Source organism: Ambystoma mexicanum, chromosome 6p (assembly GCF_040938575.1).
Source record: "Ambystoma mexicanum isolate Mex_15411 chromosome 6p, UKY_AmexF1_1, whole genome shotgun sequence".
NCBI lineage: Eukaryota > Metazoa > Chordata > Amphibia > Caudata > Ambystomatidae > Ambystoma > Ambystoma mexicanum.
The window spans coordinates 598,955,022-598,974,868 of NC_090935.1; the positions used below are offsets into that span (position 1 = coordinate 598,955,022).

At 43.4% G+C, this 19,847-nt stretch overlaps 1 protein-coding gene across 2 annotated transcripts in view; it reads right to left on the reverse strand.

Annotated features, from left to right (window-relative positions):
* PDE8B (phosphodiesterase 8B) overlaps positions 1–19,847 on the reverse strand; it is a 1,197,077-nt gene that overhangs the window by 506,278 nt on the left and 670,952 nt on the right. The gene's annotated exons all lie outside the window — the stretch shown is intronic.

Consider the following 19,847-nt stretch of genomic DNA (forward strand, 5'->3'; position numbering starts at 1 on the left):
AAGACTGATATGCAAATGGATATTTCCCATCTGTGAAAGGTACAGTGAACAAAAAGCGTGTGCTGCAAACTCTCACCTCAGAGCAGGTTATCATGCCATGTTCTCTCTGGAGAGGAGCGCCTGCTACCTTTTGCGAAATATTAATACAAATTGTCTATGGAGTTTGGAAAAAGAATATTGGTTTACCTTAATTGTGTTTTCAACAGTTTTTGACACAGTGTTTTCCCAAAGTGAAAAACATATTTTTTTATCCAACTATCTCAAAATTGACCACTTAGATTTTTGTATTTTTTGACAAGCATGGTGCAGTGAATACAATTTTGAAACATCGACCTCACCAATTTAGACCTATTAACGATTTAACGTATATCTACATATGATGCACCAGGAATCCCAAACATGTTTTCCATAAAAAATTATGCCATAGCTTTATGCAGAACCATAGATGGCGTATTCCATCTTTAATACAAACTATACAAAGAGGGGGATCAGTTTCACAGTTTTAAATAACGCAATTTACATCTGAAAACTCACATCACATCTGATGTCAGTTTTAAGAAGATGTAAATTGCATTCAAGTCTGAACTGTAAAACTCATATACGCCTCTTGTACGTATTGAAAACTCACATCAAGTTTAGATTTAACTTTAATGTGAGCTTTCATACATATAGTAGGCTTACAATGCATTATCAGAATGATTGTACATTTTACATACAAACTGTACACATACATATGGGAGATGAACATTTCATATATTTTCACTTATACATCTGAAAAGTCACATAAAATGTAGGACTGACTTTTATGTCAGGTTTTAAGATAAGTAATTTTCATACATATATGAACTGTAAAACTAATGTGCGCTTCTTTTAATATTGAAACATCACATCAAAGTCAAGCCTGACTTCAATGCAAGGTTTCATGTGTATTGGAGGCATATAGTCTATATACAAAGTATTACTTTATGCCATACACTCATACACTGACATGCTATAACCTTACACACGAAACACTCATATGCCTTACAGAAAGAGTCTAATGACAACTCTTTTATGACACACACTCCTATGACACATGCTCCTACGACAGACACTTCAGCGAAAAACTTTTCACACACATGTGCCTACGGCATGTGCTCCTAAGGCACATGCTCTTGTGACAATTGATCCTACGACACACACTCTTATGACACACTACTGTGACACACACTCTTATGATATACACTTATGACACATGCTCTTACAACACACACTCCTACGATAAACACTCCTATGACACATGCTCCTATGACACATGCTCCAACAACACACACACACAACACAAACTCTTACCATGCATGCTCTTAAAACACACACTTATGACACACTTAAATGAAGCTGTTATGCTATTACATGTGCTCAGAATCAATGTAAAGCTTCTATAGAAAATGTACATGTATATGTAGAAACTACATCATACACGCTAAGAATCAATGTACTGCTTCTATACAAAATGTATATACATAACACACATGTACACTACTAAACATATGAATACCCACATCAAAGTCAGGACTAACTTTGATGCTAGTTTTGAGGAGATGTAAATTGTGTAGTTCAAACTGTAAAACTCATATGCGCCTCTTGTACGTATTGAAAAATGATATCAAAGTTAGAGTCTACAGAACAACATTTCCTATATGTTCACTAATATACCTCTGAAAAACTCACATACATTTCAGGACTGACTTTAATGTCAGGTTTTAAGCTATGTAATCTTCTTACATTTACAAACTTTAAAACTGATATATGCCTCTTTTGCATATTGAAACCTCACATAAAAGTCAAACCTGACTTCAATGTAAGTTTACATATGTATAGGATGAATATAGGACATGTGCAATGTATGACTTTATAACAAATACTTATATGCTACTTATACACCATACACTTACACAATACACCTATACACCAAACACTCATACGCCTTAAACACATAGTCTAACGACAAACACTCTTATGAAACACACACCTACAACATATGCTCCTATGGCAGACCCTCCAATGACACACACGTTTCACACAAATGCTCCAAAGACACATGCTTCTATGGCATGTGCTCCTACGACAAGTGATCCTACGATTCACACTTTTATTACACACTCCTGTGACACACACTTTTACAACTCACACTTATGACACATGCTCCTACAACAGTTAAAAGAAACACACTCCTACAGTACATGTACGACACATGCTTGACAAATGCTCCAACGACACACATACAACACAAACTCTTACCACGCATGCTACTAAAGCACACATTTACAACCACTTACACCACAAGTTGTTATGCTGTTAAAACATGTGCTCAGAATCAATGCACAGCTTCTGTAGAAAATGTTCATGTACTTGTATAATATGTACATTACAGAAGCTCAGAATCAATGTACTGTTTCGATACAAAATATATATGTCTACGCTACTATCCAAATTAATGCTCACATCAAAGTCAGCATTAACTTTGATGCTAGTTTTCAGGAGATGTAAATTGTGTAGTACAAACCGTACAAACTATTGTGAGCTTTCATACCTACAGGAGGCTTAAAATGTACTAGCGGAATGAATGTACATTTGAAACACAAAGTCTACACATCTGTATGGGAGATGAACATTTCATATATTGTCACTAATATACCTCTGAAAACTCACATGAAATTCAGGACTGACTGTGATGCCAGGTTTTAGATAGGTACATTTTGCACATGTACGAACTGAAAAACTAATGTACGCCTCTTTTACATATTGAAATCTCACATCAAAGTCAAACCGGACTTCAATGTAAGTTTTCATATGTATAGGAGGCACGTAGGACATGTGCAATAGACCATACACCGACATGCTACACTTACACACTAAACACTTATACATCTTACGCAGTCAAACAACAACCACTCTTATAACACACTTATATGACACATGTACTTACGGCAGACCTCCCCAACGACACACGCCTTTCAAACACATGCTCCTATGAAATGTGCTCCTATGACACGAGCTCCTACGGCATGTGCTCCTATGACAAGAGATCATATGGCACACACTCTTACAACACACTCCTGTGACACACACTCTTATGACACACACTTATGACAAATGACCCTACAACAGCCATACGACGGACGCTGCTATGACACATAATCTGACAACAAATTATCTTACAACACACATACAACACATGCACTTATGACACATACACTTACGGGATGTGCTGTTATGCAACATGCTCTTACACAATTCACACTTAAGCTACATGTTATTACAGCGCATGCTATCATTATGATAAATGCTGAGAATGAATGTGCATCTTCTCTACAGGTACATGTGGAAGATGTACATTTACATTTTGTACATGTGTGCTACTATACATATGAAAAGTATGGCATACATGTAGTAAATGTAAAGGGTATGTCTCATATGCCATGTGCTCATAAGCTAATACAGTCATTCAGCAAACACTCATCTTTGGAGGAACATTCCTAAATTAGCAAAATCCATGCAGGTACAAGAGATGTGGTATAAACTGTTACACAGATGGCATTATAAGCCAACTAAACTAGCAGAAATATTTCCTAACCTATCACAAGAATGTTGGGGTGGGGGTGAGCAGGTGGGAACCTGGTCCCACATATTGTAGTCATGCCCTAATCTGAGTACTTTTTGGAAGGACATGTGGGAGGCTCAAACACTAGTATTTGGCCATGATAAAGCCTGAGGAAATGCTGCTGGGGGTAGAGGGTAGTGAACACAAACTTGGAACTAAGGCCAGATGTAGGGAAAAGGCATTCATAATACTGGCTGCTGTGCTGTTGATTGCACAAAAATGGAAGGGGGGGAGAGATACCCACATTGCAGGATTGGTTGAGGAAAATGTGGGAGCTTATAGCCCTTGAATGGCTAAATTATGCCCTAAACAACTATAGTATATCCGTCTCTTAGGAATTGGGAGAAGTGTTAATCTTCATAAAAGCAGACTAGAGAAAACAATGGTGCCCCAAAGATTAAATCTGTGGGACATTTGTTAAGATGTGTTCTCATGATTTACATTGACCTTATGAAATTGATTTCTATGAGCGTTTCGCCTGTGGGGGAGTGAGAGGTTAGGGAGGGGAGGAGTTTGGGGAAAGAAATTGAGCTGTTATAATGATTGATGTGTATGTACAAATCAATAAAATGATGTTACAAAAATAATATAATAGAGACCAGGCCAGATTCAGCACATAAATATTCTGTTGATCGATTTTTAGGATTAGTGAATACTTTCTTGAAACAGTAATTATCAAGAATTTGCAACGCTCTCAACTTTCGTGAACCCCATATCTCTGCACCATATGTCGAGATATGTACCAGTTTTAATTTATAAATATCTATTAAAGGCTTCAAAATATACCCACAATTTCTAATAGCAAATGCCCTGGTTCCGGCAAGATATTGGGCCTCATTCCAAGTATGGCGGTAAGGGATAGCGGCCACCGGTAACGAGACCGGTGGCGGTAATCCCTTACCGCCATACTCCAAGTTCCCTCTGCGCCCTCGTCCTTAACGCCTGCTTTGAGCAGGTTTTAAAGTCGAGGGCGCAAAGGGGCCTCCAAGCCAATAAGGGTGACCGTAATGAACGGTCACCGTTATTTGCATCTTCCCCATTCCCATTGAGCCCTATGGCGGCTCATTTGGGAATGGGGAAGAGCCTTGGTGAATGGGGAATTACCGCCCCGCCAACCTTGGAATGGGGCGGTGATTCCGCCATCCACCAAGGCGCTGCCGTTCCGGGTACGGCGTCAACCAAGGCGTTAATAGCGCCATTGGTTAGCGCCGTACTCGGAATGAGGCCCATTGTCTAGCTGTACACTGAATGTGGTCAAAATTATCATTCCAGTTGAACCCATTATCAATATGAACACCAAGGAATTCATAAGTTGATACTATGTCAATTGTGGTTTTTCTTTTTGTCATTAACTATCATGATGTTTGTTTTATTAGTATTCATGACCAAGGAATGTTGAACAAGAGTATTGTTGTAGGGCATTAAGCTGTTTCTGAAGACCTGCAGGAGAACAGTTCAGGAAAGCATTGTCGTCTGCGTATCTGAGCCATTGCAACCGTACATTGCCAATTGTAGGAGGCAATACAGACGGAATAGCTAATCAATTTTTAAGATCAGCAAGGTATAAGTTAAACATGGTTGAAGCAAACATGCAATCCTGTTTAAGGCATTTATGTGTCGGAATCTGTTCACTTAACATTATATGGTGATTTAATGTTACTGCTATCGTCGTATTTTCATGTAGGGTAACCATCATTACATAAAGGGCCCTCAGATATGTCCCATCTAAGTAGTTTATGCCATAATAATTGGCGATTTACAGTGTCAAATGCGGCACGGGAATCTATATAAGCCAAATATACTGGGAAATGATAGTAATCTATTGCCCATTCAACAGCCGTAATTAATGCTACTATATTGGTGAGGGTAGATGAGCCTTTGCGAAGTCCTGTTTAATACGTAGAATATTCTTAAAATTCATCCAGGCTGTTAGCTCTCTAAGTAACACTCTAGCAACCACCTTAGCAGGGGAATCAAGCATAGCAAGCTTGTTTTGGAATAGTGGTATTTCCCCCTGCAATCCCCACTGGAAAGTCTCCTGTGTGCTTTGTATTGGCATGTGATTGTTTTCCTTCTAAGAGAGAGAAGAGGGGAACCGCACAGCCAGGGAATTTGAGCTCCAGCCAAAGATTAAAGAGTTGGCGTTCGAAGCAGCCAAATCCAAAAGTGCCCCATTCAACCAGAAAGGTAAAGGTAGTGGTTCAAAACCTTCTTTAAGAATTTCCAATGGGTTAATGAGTGAGTACAAAGGGGAATGATATTTTGAGCTGAGTGAAATCCTTTAAAATGGCTTGATGAGTGTCTGGATTGAATAACACTGAACAGGCCCTATGCCTGATGGGTAAATTACCACTTTAGAAGCACTCCTGGTTTTTAATGGTAGTGAGCAAAAGGATTACGAGAAAAAGACGGTGCTTTGGTTGTAAAGATTGGGAAGACTCTCTCTCAATACATTGAGAGGTTCAGGGAGAATAGGAAAAAAGACAACATGATCTGGTCTGCAAGGGTGAAGGGTTTCTTGAAGGATCTGCATTTAGGTGAAAGGTTACAAGGTGGACTCATTCGGAGGCATGATTAATTTGGTAATGCATGTGCAAATTTTGAATGATTGTTCCCCAGAGCTACAACAGCACCTTGTTGAATCTGTGATTTTGGAACCAAAGAAACTGGCAACTGTAGTTGATCTCTTGGATCACTGGTATCCAGCAAGGGGGTCCCTCATAAGGTTGAGGGGCATGCCAAACCTAACACTGACAAACATCCAGCCCAAAAGCACACAAGGTAGCAGGGTTTAAGCAACTTTGTGGAGGTAACAGGGCAGGGTTACTGGGACACATGCTAACAAGTAGCTACAGGAAACCGCCATTCCCTAGATTCCTACCTAACTGAGGGTATTGTGGTTCTTCTGGCTACAGGAAGGGGGACCCAAGGTTTAAGGGAATACCAAAAGGGATACAACCTACAAGCCTCACTTTTATTCCAGAGGGTAATCCAAGTGGGGTCTACTCAGAATTCACCCTTGTTTCCCTGGGTTCACTTTAATGTTGTCTTAAAGGATATCCCCAGAAATACAAGAAAGTACCTTCAAAGGGTGCCTATAAATAGCCATGAAACTACTAGTCTTAGAAACGTGGGGGCAAGCAGGACACTAGTGATCAAACGCTCTTCTACCCAGAGGGCCATCTACTGGTGCCTCTGCAAATCACTAGACTATTCTGTGGGGCCCCCTTGCAAGGTCCCTTTTGCTCAAATATCTTTCAGGGTAGGAGACAATTCTACCAAAATTCCACTTAGTGTACAGGACAGTGTTCTCTCTATGGTGTTGCTGGCAAATGACCTGGAACAGCTAGGGGTGGTCAGTAGTAGATCCTCTTTGGATGCTGCTGTGATCACCAGATCACAGGCCAAGAAGGAACAATCTTACAAGACAGTTCCAGACCCTAGGAAGACAGAGTCTGCTAGGGTTACCATGGCTAATAGGAAACCTAAAGCCTCCAGGACTAGGAAGGTACATTCCTGAATCTGAACCTGTGCCTGAGACAGCACCTATTGCCGGGTTTGTTCCTTCAGGGGAAGAACCTGAGGATCCTGTAGTGGCCAAACCTCTTGGCCTGGGAAACTACCCTGAGCTGCAGAATCTTCCGGCACATGGGTGCCTCTAAGCAAGAAGTCTGTCAAGATCAGAAAGAGTGTCCCACTCTTCAGGGACTAAGAAGAGAAGCCTTTTCCCATTCTCAAGGTTCAACCTCTGGAAAGCATAACATCTGCATGGAGGATGGACTCCTTTATAGTGCGCTAGCCGGTAGCATAGCTCAGTGGGTTGAGCGATTGCTGTTGCGATCTATGTGTGAGCTGCAGGCCGCAGGTTAGAATCTCGGCAAAGCAAATTCAGCCTTTCATCCTTCCGAGGTCGATAAATGAGCACCAGCTTTGGATGGGATGATTCATGTATGTAAATATGTTCTATGTACAGTGCTTAGACATAAGCACTATATAAATAACAAATCATTCTAATTATAATTGGTTATTTATAACGCACTTAATACCCAGAGGTTTCTAAGTGCGGACCCAGGGATAAAACCTGCGTTGCTCTGCGTCGTCTTGTTTCCAAGGTGAGCACGTTGGCCCTGAGCTATCCTCCCGAGACATTACTATGGTACAGCCACAACCTGCTGTACACAAGAGGAGGGTGGTGCTCAAGGCTTATGGGACCTTCCTTTTGCAGTTTAGCCCATGAGGTGCCTCTAGCTGGGAATCTTGTTGTAAAGAAAACCAAGGAAAGGTTAACTCTTTACGTCAATTGGCCCAAGACGGGAATAGAAACTGAAGGCTACTGCTGGTCTTGCCACACCTGTCAAGCATCAGGCAAAGTTTAAATGCATAGGACTCCATTGCCCACTTCCAGTGAAAGAGGTTATCTTTTAGTGGATAGGAATTGCTATAGCTGGTCCCATTTGCCCTCTCACTTCCTCTGGCAGTAGATGCAGTCTAGTGATTGTTGACCATGCCACTAAGGGCCCTGAGGCAGTGCCTTGCGATCTGTGCCTGCCAGAGCAATGGACAGAGCTCTCCTGACTATCTTCACCCAGGTAAGCCTGATGAAGGCCTTTGAAGAGCCCCTAAGCAGGAAAAGGGATCTCCTCCTACCTGGCTCACTATTCACTCATAGATAAGCACCTCAGGATTCTGCCCCTTTGAGGTGATCTTTGGCCACCCAGTGAGAGGACCCCTAGCCTTAGTCAAAGATGTTTGGGAAGCCTTAAATACCCAACCTTAAATGTGCTGGACTATACACTGGGCCTCGAGAGAAGTCTGGCCAGAATGATGGGTCAGGCAAATGAGAACATGAAAGCAAGCCAGGCTATGATATGATAGGGGGCGTGGCCAATCCACAAACCATGCAGACGCAGCTCCCTTGAGATTGTGTAACCCAGGGGGTGATGGGGTCCTTCGGGGGAAGATGACCACCCAAGCTCTGGATCCAAAAGTGGCGGAATGTTCTCCCTGGGCAACTTGGTAGCTGTGTTGCGGAGATCTGACCCTGGGAGAACAGGCCAGAGAAGAGCAGGTTAGCATAAGATTGTGGTTGGGTGCTGGCCGTCGGAGTGCTCCAAGCGGATGGAGACGTGGGACACCTTCTCTCCCTGGGGGTCCTGATGGCAGTGGAGAGAAGTGGGTCTGCCACATATTGGGAGCTAGACCAAATGGAGACTGACCGGGGCCGCAAATGTTGTGAGGAGTGGAGAGAGCCCGACGCTGAGGAGATGGAGTGGCAGAGTGGGGTGGACGGACACAGCTAACCACCTGGTGAGCCCATTGTACTGGCTTGGGTGTGATGCCTGAAGCTGGTCCGTGGTGTGGTGGTATACCTTGGAACATAGAGTTCATGCCCCGGAGTAAGCCTGCCAGTGGCAGCGAGGCCAGAGAGCCAGAGGTGGGGCAGCAGCAGCATCTAGAAGACTGCCGGACTTGACCTGCGGCAGGGCCTCTTTCATTAAAAGCTGGGTACCCTCCAGAACACCTAGAATAGTTCCATGCCAACAGGTGTTGCATCTGGGTAAGGTGACCTTCATAACGTGCTGGAGCACGGTCCTAGATAAGAGCGAGTGCTCTGGAGCTGATAGGTAGATGTACTTGTTTGATGCCTCGTTGTTCTGTTATGGGGGCCTGAAGGTGAGGCACTTGGCAATCGACCAAGACCCTGAGTAGCTACTGAAGGTCCAACTGGGAAAAGCATAATTTCAGTACCAGCAGCACCAGCAGCCAAAACAAAGGGCACGGGTTCGGGGAACATTAAACAGCTCCTGAAACCGCAGGAGCAAATGGAGAAGAAACAACCCATTCAAGTCAGTACATAGGTTCACACTGTCACATCACCCCAACCATTGCAAGAATCGCAGGTCATCCCATCCATCAGGGCAGATCTGAGAGCCATGCGCCTTGAGCTGAATCAAGAAATTCAGGGCAGCACAGACAAGCTTGCGATGTGCACTGTGGAACTCAACACACATGTAAAGGCTGCTGAAGCCCGTCTGGAGGAAGTAAAGAACACGGTAGAGTGGCACCCCCACGAACAAGCCCTCCCCACAGAGAGAATGAACTGTATGGAACAACAGATGGAAATCCTAATGGCAAAGCAGGAAGATACCAAAATCGATTGCAGAGAAATAATGTCAGAATTCGGGGAATCCCTACGCATGTACTGGAGCAAGAGCTGGAGGACTTTGTGGAGTGTTTTCTCCCACACATCCTGAAGCTTCACATAGGGGATGAGATCATTCTGGACCATACTCATAGGTTGTCTAACTCGTTTCAAATTAAAAACAAGCTTACCCCGGAAGTTTTTCCCCAGAAGGACATTACAACACAAGTACCAGAAAACAAAATAGCATCACATACCGGAACTGCATGTAAGTGTGCTGTGGCTTTTTGGCTGTGAGCTCCTTGTGGTACTAACGCAGAATTTTGCTGGACTGCTTGCTCTAGAAGTGTCCCGTCGCTAAGAGGAAGCACGAGATGCTGTTTGGGAACTGTGCGCGAGGACTCTAACCGGGCCCCCTGCTACGTGGGCAGTTCTACCTTGCCCCGCCCCCTGGACAATCCTACGTGCCGCCACTCTCCATAAGATCTCCGGGCACGCGCACCGGAAGTGCATGGAAGTGTACTTTGGCTGTTTGGCTATTCCGGTGTTTCGGAGCAGGAAGCAGCAAATGTCCTTTACTAGCAGGTCTTAAACCGCTACTATTGTGTTTGAATTGTATACAGAGTGATCATACAGCCGACCAATTGGATTGAGGTGCATTCAGGGACACAACTATATTTTTGTCAATTTACACCGGTTTTGGATACACCAACTAGGAGGGGTTGATTTGACTGGGACATGAGGAGAAACAAAATTCCACCGATCAGAAAGGAGCCAGGGGCTGATTTCTTTGCTGCGGTTAGTACGCGGCGGGCAAGCCAGGTGCAGGCTGCGGCGCTCCCCCTCCCTCTACCATGTGTGGAAGAGGAGGAGTATCTGCAGTGTGCCCAGGATTGATCAGCAGCTCTAAAGAGCAGCGATGAGACCGTTGACCCCTCGCAATCATTATTTATGAAGGATTCGTCAACAGGTAATGCAAACATTCATTCCAACTGCCCTTTGCCATCACATGACTTTTTCCTTCCAAGTGATTTCAGTAAAGATGAATCCTATATTGATACCCCAGTGGTTTTTCTACATGATAAGTCCATTCCAGACCCAAATTTAGGGGTATGTGGTGAAGAAATGGCGGAGAGAGGCAGGGAGGGGGAGCTTTCAACGATGCTTGGCATTTTTAACAGACTAATTCTTCCGGAACTACGTAAACAAACCAAAGTCTTAACTAAAATAGCTGAAGACTCCGCTTTGTTACCCTGTAGACTGGTCAATGCACTAATGTCCACAACACAGTGGGGCAATTCGGGGGAACAATCATGTAAAGTGCATAAGTGGGAGATGAGTGGGACTGGAAAAGATGTGTGGGCAACCTCGGTACCAAGGGAGGTCATTACAATTCCCGATTTAATGTCTGAAAATGCCACTCTGGAGGATCACCCAAATTATATAATTGTAACTTGAAAACTATTAGAAGACTGTCACTGCGCACAGAAAAACTTGTGTATATATATATATATTCAACCAGATAATAAAATTTTCAGAAAATAGCAATCATGATCCGATGCTGTAAGTGATTGAAGCCACACATCATAATTTGAAAAGTTTCTTCATTAAATGACACGTGTTTCGACCCCGACGGTCGTTTTCAAGGCTATTTGTTACCCATAGTACAGTACATTATTGAAAATACATAAAAAATATACATCAAAATCCACCCATGATGGAACATAATACAAAACCGAAAATTAAAATGAAGTTGTAGCATACCACACCAGTTGGTAGAAGGTTCGGGATGAACAAACGTAAATGAAAGAAAATGGGAGAGAAAAACCAATGAATTCATATTCGCTATCGTGAATATTTGGCTTAGAAAAATAAATAAAATGTGTTATATGTATACATAATCCAAAGAGATATATCCGTATTCATGTGTACATATATAAAGAGCACGCAGTTGGACATGTGACCCGCGCCCACGATCACCCGTCTGGAGTCCATGCAAGTCTAGCCCATATAAAGGACCTTATATAAAGTGAAATCCAAAATTCACAGAGTGAAATACACCTCTGCCACCGTGACATCAATTATGTAATAAGAAACTACTGTGCAATAATGGGAGACAATTCCTTACCCTCTGGATGCACAAATTGTTATTCGAACCTGTAATTGGTATTCTGTATTTGTAAAATTCATATTGCCAATTATAAAAGACATATCAGCGATATGGTATGAACTCCTATGTAATGTTGCCTACCTTAGATAGGATGTTTTTCAAATTACCTTAAGTCAGGATATCGCCTGGTCAATTAGAACAAGGTCAATGGGTTAAATCCCCGCGTCACTGCAAGCAATATATACGCATAGTTAGCATGCCTGATTATAAGTATGTAGTGTATAGCTCCTATAGAATTTAAATGTACCTTTCATGGGTGAGAGAATTCCTGCAATCAATAAATGTACTCCCGGAGCCAGGACGCCATTGTACAAGTAGATACAGCATACCACTGCGCTTGGGAATGACGTATCACGTAACGACATCACGCGCAAAGATGCGCGTGACGTCACAATGTAAACATGACACATAATAGTAAAAAGATGTGTTTTAGTGACATGGTAATCTTCTAATGTTCTCTAAGTGTGTGGTTGTCAAAATGATAAAGTTGAAAGGCATTATTGTTTGGACATTAAGTTGTAGCAATAGAATGTACCGGATATACGGCCTCATTACACGGATGGCGGTAAGGGTTTACCGGTACCGGTATTTTATTGGTACCGGTAAACCCTTACCGCCTTACTACGAGGTCCCTTTGCGGGTTGGAGAATTTAACGCCTGCTTTCTGCAGGCGTTAAAAACCAACCTTCAAAGGGACCAGGGAGCTAATTACGGCACCGCAATTTGCAGTGCCGTAATTAGCACCTTCCCCATTCCCATTATGCCCTATGGGGCAAAAATGGGAATGGGGAAGGGCAATGGGGGAAGGAGGAATTACCGCCCCACCAACCTTGGTCCACCGCCGTCCGTGTAATGAGGCCCATAGACTCCTAAAATAAGTGTCCACTCAATCTTTTGTGAGCATCAAAAACGTTCATAAATCAATGACATAGATTGCATGTCCTATGGTCTCCAAAGGGGTTGAATCATAGACGCCGGGCACAGGCCTCCACCCCACGCATATGAAAGATGATTCAGTTTCGTCATAAATCACATAAACATAGTCATTCATAAGAAAACATGCATCTCGTGATCTGAATTCAAACCAGTCTCCGTTGTTCTAAAAAGGCCGGTTTTTGTTGGAATATGTTGTTTGATCCATTCGCTTGTGAATATCCTTCAACATAGATTTATGAACCTCTGTGCTCAAATTGGTCAACATTTTTGGCTAATCATTGGCAAAAAATGCACCAAATGGATAGTACGGAAGAGATACGCTTTTTGGGTCTGATGAAAGTTAAAAAAGGAAAGAGGGGAGGTGATACACAATTGAAATTATGTAAAATGGAGGCAAGAACAATTTGCCTTTTGAGAACAACGGAGACTGGTTTGAATTCAGATCTCTCCCATTTTCTTTCATTTACGTTTGTTCATCCCGAACCTTCTACCAACTGGTGTGGTATGCTACAACTTCATTTTAATTTTCGGTTTTGTATTATGTTCCATCATGGGTGGATTTTGATGTATATTTTTTATGTATTTTCAATAATGTACTGTACTATGGGTAACAAATAGCCTTGAAAACGACCGTCGGGTTCGAAACACGTGTCATTTAATGAAGAAACTTTTCAAATTATGATGTGTGGCTTCAATCACTTACAGCATCGGATCATGATTGCTATTTTCTGGACATTTTATTATCTGGTTGAATATATATATACAAGTTTTTCTGTGCGCAGTGACAGTCTTCTAATAGTTTTCAAGTTACTTACATGCATTGTGAACCATTGAGTGGAGGGTTCACTTTTAATAAGACTCCTGCAGCCGGAATACATTAGTTTATCCCTACGATGGTGGGGACGAGAGGGTGGATTCCCGGTTGGATCATTCTGCTAATAATCTGAGAAAACCGGTTTACCCCAAACTACCAGGGTATTATACTTTGCTCAATGTTTAATGAGGGTGGGCTGCTGCCCCTGAACAGACCATATATTTTCTCACTATTTGCATCTATTCCTTAATTAACTCTTATTGCTTCTGCAGATATATTGCTGGTGGATTTCATTCACAAGTTTAGATATGATTTCGTAAGATTGGTCATGCTGTCACCGGTAGTAATGTCATTATTAATGAAAGAAGCTGAAACTCTACAATGCAGAGGTTTTGATCTGTTTCCATTTAAAGGTTTGAATCTTTCTGTTGGTTCACAGAGAGTTGGGACCAATAAAGGTAACGCAGTGTACTATGAGGCAAAAGCCGGGTCCAATTACACCAGGCCTGAAGATAACCCCCGAAAATCAGGATTGGAGGTGGCTGGCCCTTTCCCTGAGGGAATCGATCAATACACTGAAACAGCTAGGGAAACCCTGCTAGCATGTGGGTTCAACTGGCGTTTAGTCAGCTGGAACTCACGGGGCTGTTACCATGTATTGAATAATGTGAGCCTGATGGACAAACTAACTACTTTTGACTTTGTCCTACTACAGGAAACCTGGGCCCGTAAAAAGTTGGGATGGGATAGTTTTGTGGTGGAAGAAATCTGTGCAACGGCTGGTGGAAAAGGACGACCAAAAGGCGGGCTGACCCTGGCTTATAAGGAATCTGTGTACATCAAAAAACCAGGGGGGCTGGTCCAATGCGCAATCAATTTTAGTTGTCACTTTTAAGGTTGGGGGGTGGAGGTGGCGGATATCGGGCCTCATTTCGAGTATGGTGGTAGTCATGGCGCTATTTGCGCCATGACTGCCTCCCATACCGGTACCGACTCTGGTTTGGTGAGATGGGGACTTACCGGTCCATTCCGACCTTGGAGGGACCGGTAAATCCCCATTTACCAAACCATTCCCCATTCCCATTTGAGCCCCCATAGGGCTCAATGGGAATGGGGAGGGCGCAAATAACGGGCCGGCGTATGCCAAGGCCGTTATTTGCGCCGTGGTCCCCTAACGGGACCCGTACGGTATGTTTGGTCCGACCAAACGTACCATACGGGTTCCGTTGGGGGACCTCGGAATAGGGCGCAAAGTGTTTACCGGCACCGGTGTCCTTACCGGTGCCGGTAAACCCTTTGTGCCCACCTCCGAATGTGGCCCATCCTCTTCTTATTGCTCATGTACACTGGAATCTGCAAGAGTTTACGGACGAGCAGTTGGAGATTGAGCTGAGTACTCTAGGGGAAAAGATTGACCTGTGGCTATATGACAACTTGGGAGGTCAAATTATTATAGCCGGGGATTTGAACGCCGACTACTTGGTTGATAGGGTGGTCGGGGATGTCCTTTACACTAACATGAGTGTCTCTGCTCCAAGGGGTGGGAACCCAAAATTAAGAGGTATCCTCTGGTTACAATTTGGGGATTTATGGAGTCTGGAATTGGCTCACAATGATCATTATAGGTGGAATGCAAGGAATTTAACATCAATAATTGATTACATGTTTCTTTCTGCTGAATTAAGTAACACTATCTCTAAGTTCGAGGTTAAAGCAGTACAGGTTAGCGATCACTGTATCCTGTCCATCGAAATTGTGTGTAAGACTCAACCACTAAGACATAGTTATTACAACAAAGGTATTGTGATCAACCCCAGGGGTGACTGAATCAAATGGTCCTTTTCTAAATCCCAGAGATTCACTTCTACGATGATAAATTAATATGATGGGTCTCCCCTGTGCCAGCGTACAAACAGGTATTCAGTAAAGAATTTTGTATCTTATATTGGTGAAAAAATGTATGCCTTGGAGAGGTCTCATGATGCTAGGAGTTCCCACAAGGGAATCAGTAGACATTGTACTGACATTAAGGTCCAAAAACACAAAAGTCGAACGCAGAAAGAATTACAGAGACTCCGCAGATTGGGAAAGTTTGATGTAGAGACTCTGGGATGAAAAAAATTAAACAGGACTACAAAAATTGGCTGCTCAATCATCGAAGCAGAAGAGCGCAATTAGATGTGGAATTGATGCTGAATTCTTTAAGGGGCAACAATTCGGTAAACTTCTGGAACCTGATTAACAGTAGCGAATGCTCTCAGAAAGCCTTGGCTTTGAATCCTATTTCAGAGGAGGTTTGGGCGGGACACTGAGTATTTACAAAGGGTGGGTACGGTGGGACACACCTTCCTCGGATACCAATTTACAATGGTCTATTGACAATTCTGTTGAGATAGTGAGAGACTTTATTAAAAAATCAAAACTCTCGGGGGATCCTGGACCCAACAATCTCTCTAATAAAATTTTGAAACTCAATCCATTGCAATGGGCCAGAATTGTGTGCATTCTATTTAATGAAGTGTTGTTAACTAAGAGTATTCCTCATTCATGGAGGGTCTCTATTGTATTACCAATTTTTAAAAAAGGTAACCGCATCCAGAGTCTAAAATATTTGCATCAATGGTATTGGCTGATATTCGGGAGTGGATTACTAATAACCATACCCTTGATGTTAAACAAATCGGTTTTAATAAAAACTGTGGAACAGACTGTGGGGTTCTTATTTTGCGATGTCTTCAAAGTCAAGCGATGAGAAAGGGAGCAAGGTCAACGTTTATTGCTTCAATGGACCCGCGTATGGCCTTTGACTTGGTAGACAGATCCACGCTAGGGAAAAGGATGAGTGCACTGGGTATGCCGTCACATCTTTTGGACATTGTCATTAATTTATATACTGACACAAAGCTTACAGTATGTTTAAACTCGGAGGGGATGTTATCTTCGGAGATACCTATTCATAATGGTTTACGTCAAGGGTGCATGTTAGCGCCAACAATCTTTAATCTGCACGTAAGCATTGCAGAAAAGGCTCTAACCAACAAAGGTTTGGTATCATCCAAACTGTGCAATGTCCACATTTCTTGGCTTGTATATGCGGATGATTTTCTGTTACTGGATAACACTAAGGTGGGACTACAGCGTCTCATTAAAGAATTCGAAAAGTTTATCTCACATCTACAATTAAAAATTAAACCAACAAAGACCATTATTATCCGTATGGGTAAACCCTGTAAGGGTGAGAATGCCTGTAGGTGGTACTGTGAGGGCAAACATATTAAATGCCAATGTGCGTTCAAATATCTTGGTTACTGTTTTTCAGGTTCTGGCTCCCACGCTTTAATAAAAAATCAGTTGGTGTCAAAATCGAAGTAGGGAGGAAGTGAGCCTCTCCCAAACTTCTCCAGTGCAAACTCAAAGTTGGCTCAGTGGAAGGAGTCAATCTCTCAACACATTGTGCTCCCCAGCAACAGAGGGATGCAGGGGTTTGCTCCAGCAATTGCCCACCCTGTACTCACTAGAATCAGGCCTTACAGCATCATGTCACCATAATATAGACACTGGGTACAGTGAGTGTGCCTGTTAAGGACAGGCGTTACAGGCTGTCTGACAGTTCTATCTGATAAATCCTGCATTTTGAAGACCGAACACAAAAAACATGATTTATTTTGGTCCATTATGTTTGGTCTTCAAAATGCCACGTTATTACACTATACTCCCCTCGCCCACCAAACCCCCCATGAAGGTGTTCCCACCCCACTCCACACTCTTCCACTTGTTTGCTGCCTTTTATTTTGGGAGGTTTAACCCCCTGCAATCCGCTCCCCACCCATCGCAGTCACCCTCACCAAACACAGGCCCTCAATACGAGTTTGGCGGTCTGGAAATTACAGTGCCAGTAGCAACGTACTGGCACCCTTTCCGGAACGCCAAACTGTACGTTTGCTGGTAGGGACACGGAACTCCTGGCAGGCCTGACCAGGAGTTCAGGCCCCTACCGGCATACTTTTCCCTGAAGCACCTGCACGTCACTAACTGTGCCGGTGCTTCAGGTTTCCCATTCCCATGCAGTCCTTCTGGCCTCCATGGGAATGGGAAATAACCATTCTGCCGCCGCTTATGACTTCCTGGTAGTACCGGGATGTCAGGTGGCAGAAACCGTGTTACTGGGTTGGCGGCAACCCGCCGGCTACCAGTGGGTTGTACCAACAACCTTATAATGAGGCCCGGCCTCACTTACCCGCTTCTTCAAGGCTGCCTATGGGACTATAGCAGTGTCATGACTTATCGACCTTGGTCTCTCTGGTCGTCCTGGAGGATGCGCCATTTTTCCTACCAAGATTGCAGATGGCGTCACTGCGAGTATTCCATCCTTCTGCTCTAGTGTTTCTGTGTCAGGAAACAGAACTGTTTCCACTTCTTGCTCGATATATGCTATTCACGGACAGCGGACACGCGAGACTCAACGCCTGGTATGTGGTTTTGCCCTGCCTCGCACAGTGCATTGTAGTTTTCCTTGTTCCCTATTCTTTTGAGGTATGCTTGCCTTCCACTGGAGCGCTTTTGTTGCTGTATTTGGATTTCCTGGTACTGGAACTGCAGGATAGCCTGTCTGCCTTCAGGTTGTCATCTTCAGTACTAAAGCTGAATAAGCCATCTCAGATATCAGGTTTTTTCCTTTCTGTTGGGAAGGCTTTTTCTCCTGGTTTTCGGCTTTCTATGCCAGCAATCTGGGCAGATGAGCACCCAGATAGCTTTCCAAAACTCAAAGAATGCCTTATGTCAGGAACCTGTTCTCAATGGTACTGACTAAATACAACACTTTTTAGAGCAGTTTGATGCTCCTGTGGCTGCAATAGGGCCAGTATTTTCCCAGACAGATAAGAAGGGAAGGAATCACTCAATCATTTGCATTAACAGGCAGCTCAAAGGTAGAGTGCGTATGGCAAAATGAAAATAATACAGCAATAAGTACAGAGGGCCACAGCATCAGGTAAAAGTAGGACCTTCAACCCTACACTTCAGACTAAGGACAGGAGAGCTAATCTCCCATGGGATAGGTCTACGGTTTTGGGCGATTGTACATTCTGTAAAGGAAGTCTGCATTATTATGGTCATGACCAGGCACATGCTCAACGGTTACATCCATCCCCAGTAGGCTAATAGACCAATAAGACAATTTGGGGTTTTGTCCTTTCATGTGTACCAACCACCAGAGTGGTTTGAGATCTGTTTGGATTCTGATGGTCGATCCAGTCTGACAGGGCTTAACACTGAAGTTCTGAGATACTGGTGCACACCTGTGGATCCCTTTCTTGAACAACAGGCTTTCCAGGTGTGCGGGTCTGTGTTCCATCAGCACAACAATGTGAGTGGGTAAAGGGTCTTCTTTGAACCCAACACAGGAGGTTGGGGTTCACCTCAGTCTCCTGCCACACACCAAGCTACATTTGGCAGTCAGCCAATGGCTTGCCCTCAGCTGAGGCACCCCAAAGCACTCAGAGAGGGGTTACACGCAAATGTACATTCTATCCATACATGCATATGCATAGGCAGCTACAGTCCCCAGTCCAGAGTGACAGGCATCCTGAGGCCAGATATGGACATGTCACCTACACACACACACACAGACACACACACACAAAACACTGCCTATTTTAGGTACCTGGATGAGTGGAACAAAAGGAAACCCAGTGAGTGAAAATGGGTCTACATACTGGTGGCCATTTTGCACAAAGAACCGCTGTCGTCAGCCGAGCCTCATGGCAAATAGGCAGGATAAGTCCACCAAGGATGCCATGGGGCACATTTGAAGTACTCCTGCCTTAGGAATCCTAAGGACTTTTAAAGCAGAGCACAGAAAATATTGAGCCACTCTTCCAGAGAGGTTTTATATCAAGCCTTGATGGGAAGAAACTGAGAGTCATACTCCAAAGAATCCATCAAAAAGCAGAGGGGGGCACCACATCAGGTAAAAAGAGGGTTTTCCACTGAACACATATCCCTAAATTAGCAGAAGGCATCTATATTCTATTGGTTGCCTAGGTCCCAGAGGTACCACACGGAATAGCCAATACGTTATTTTCTTTTTTAATCCAGTATTGGTTGTATTTATTGTCTTCAATTCGTTCTTGATATTGCATTG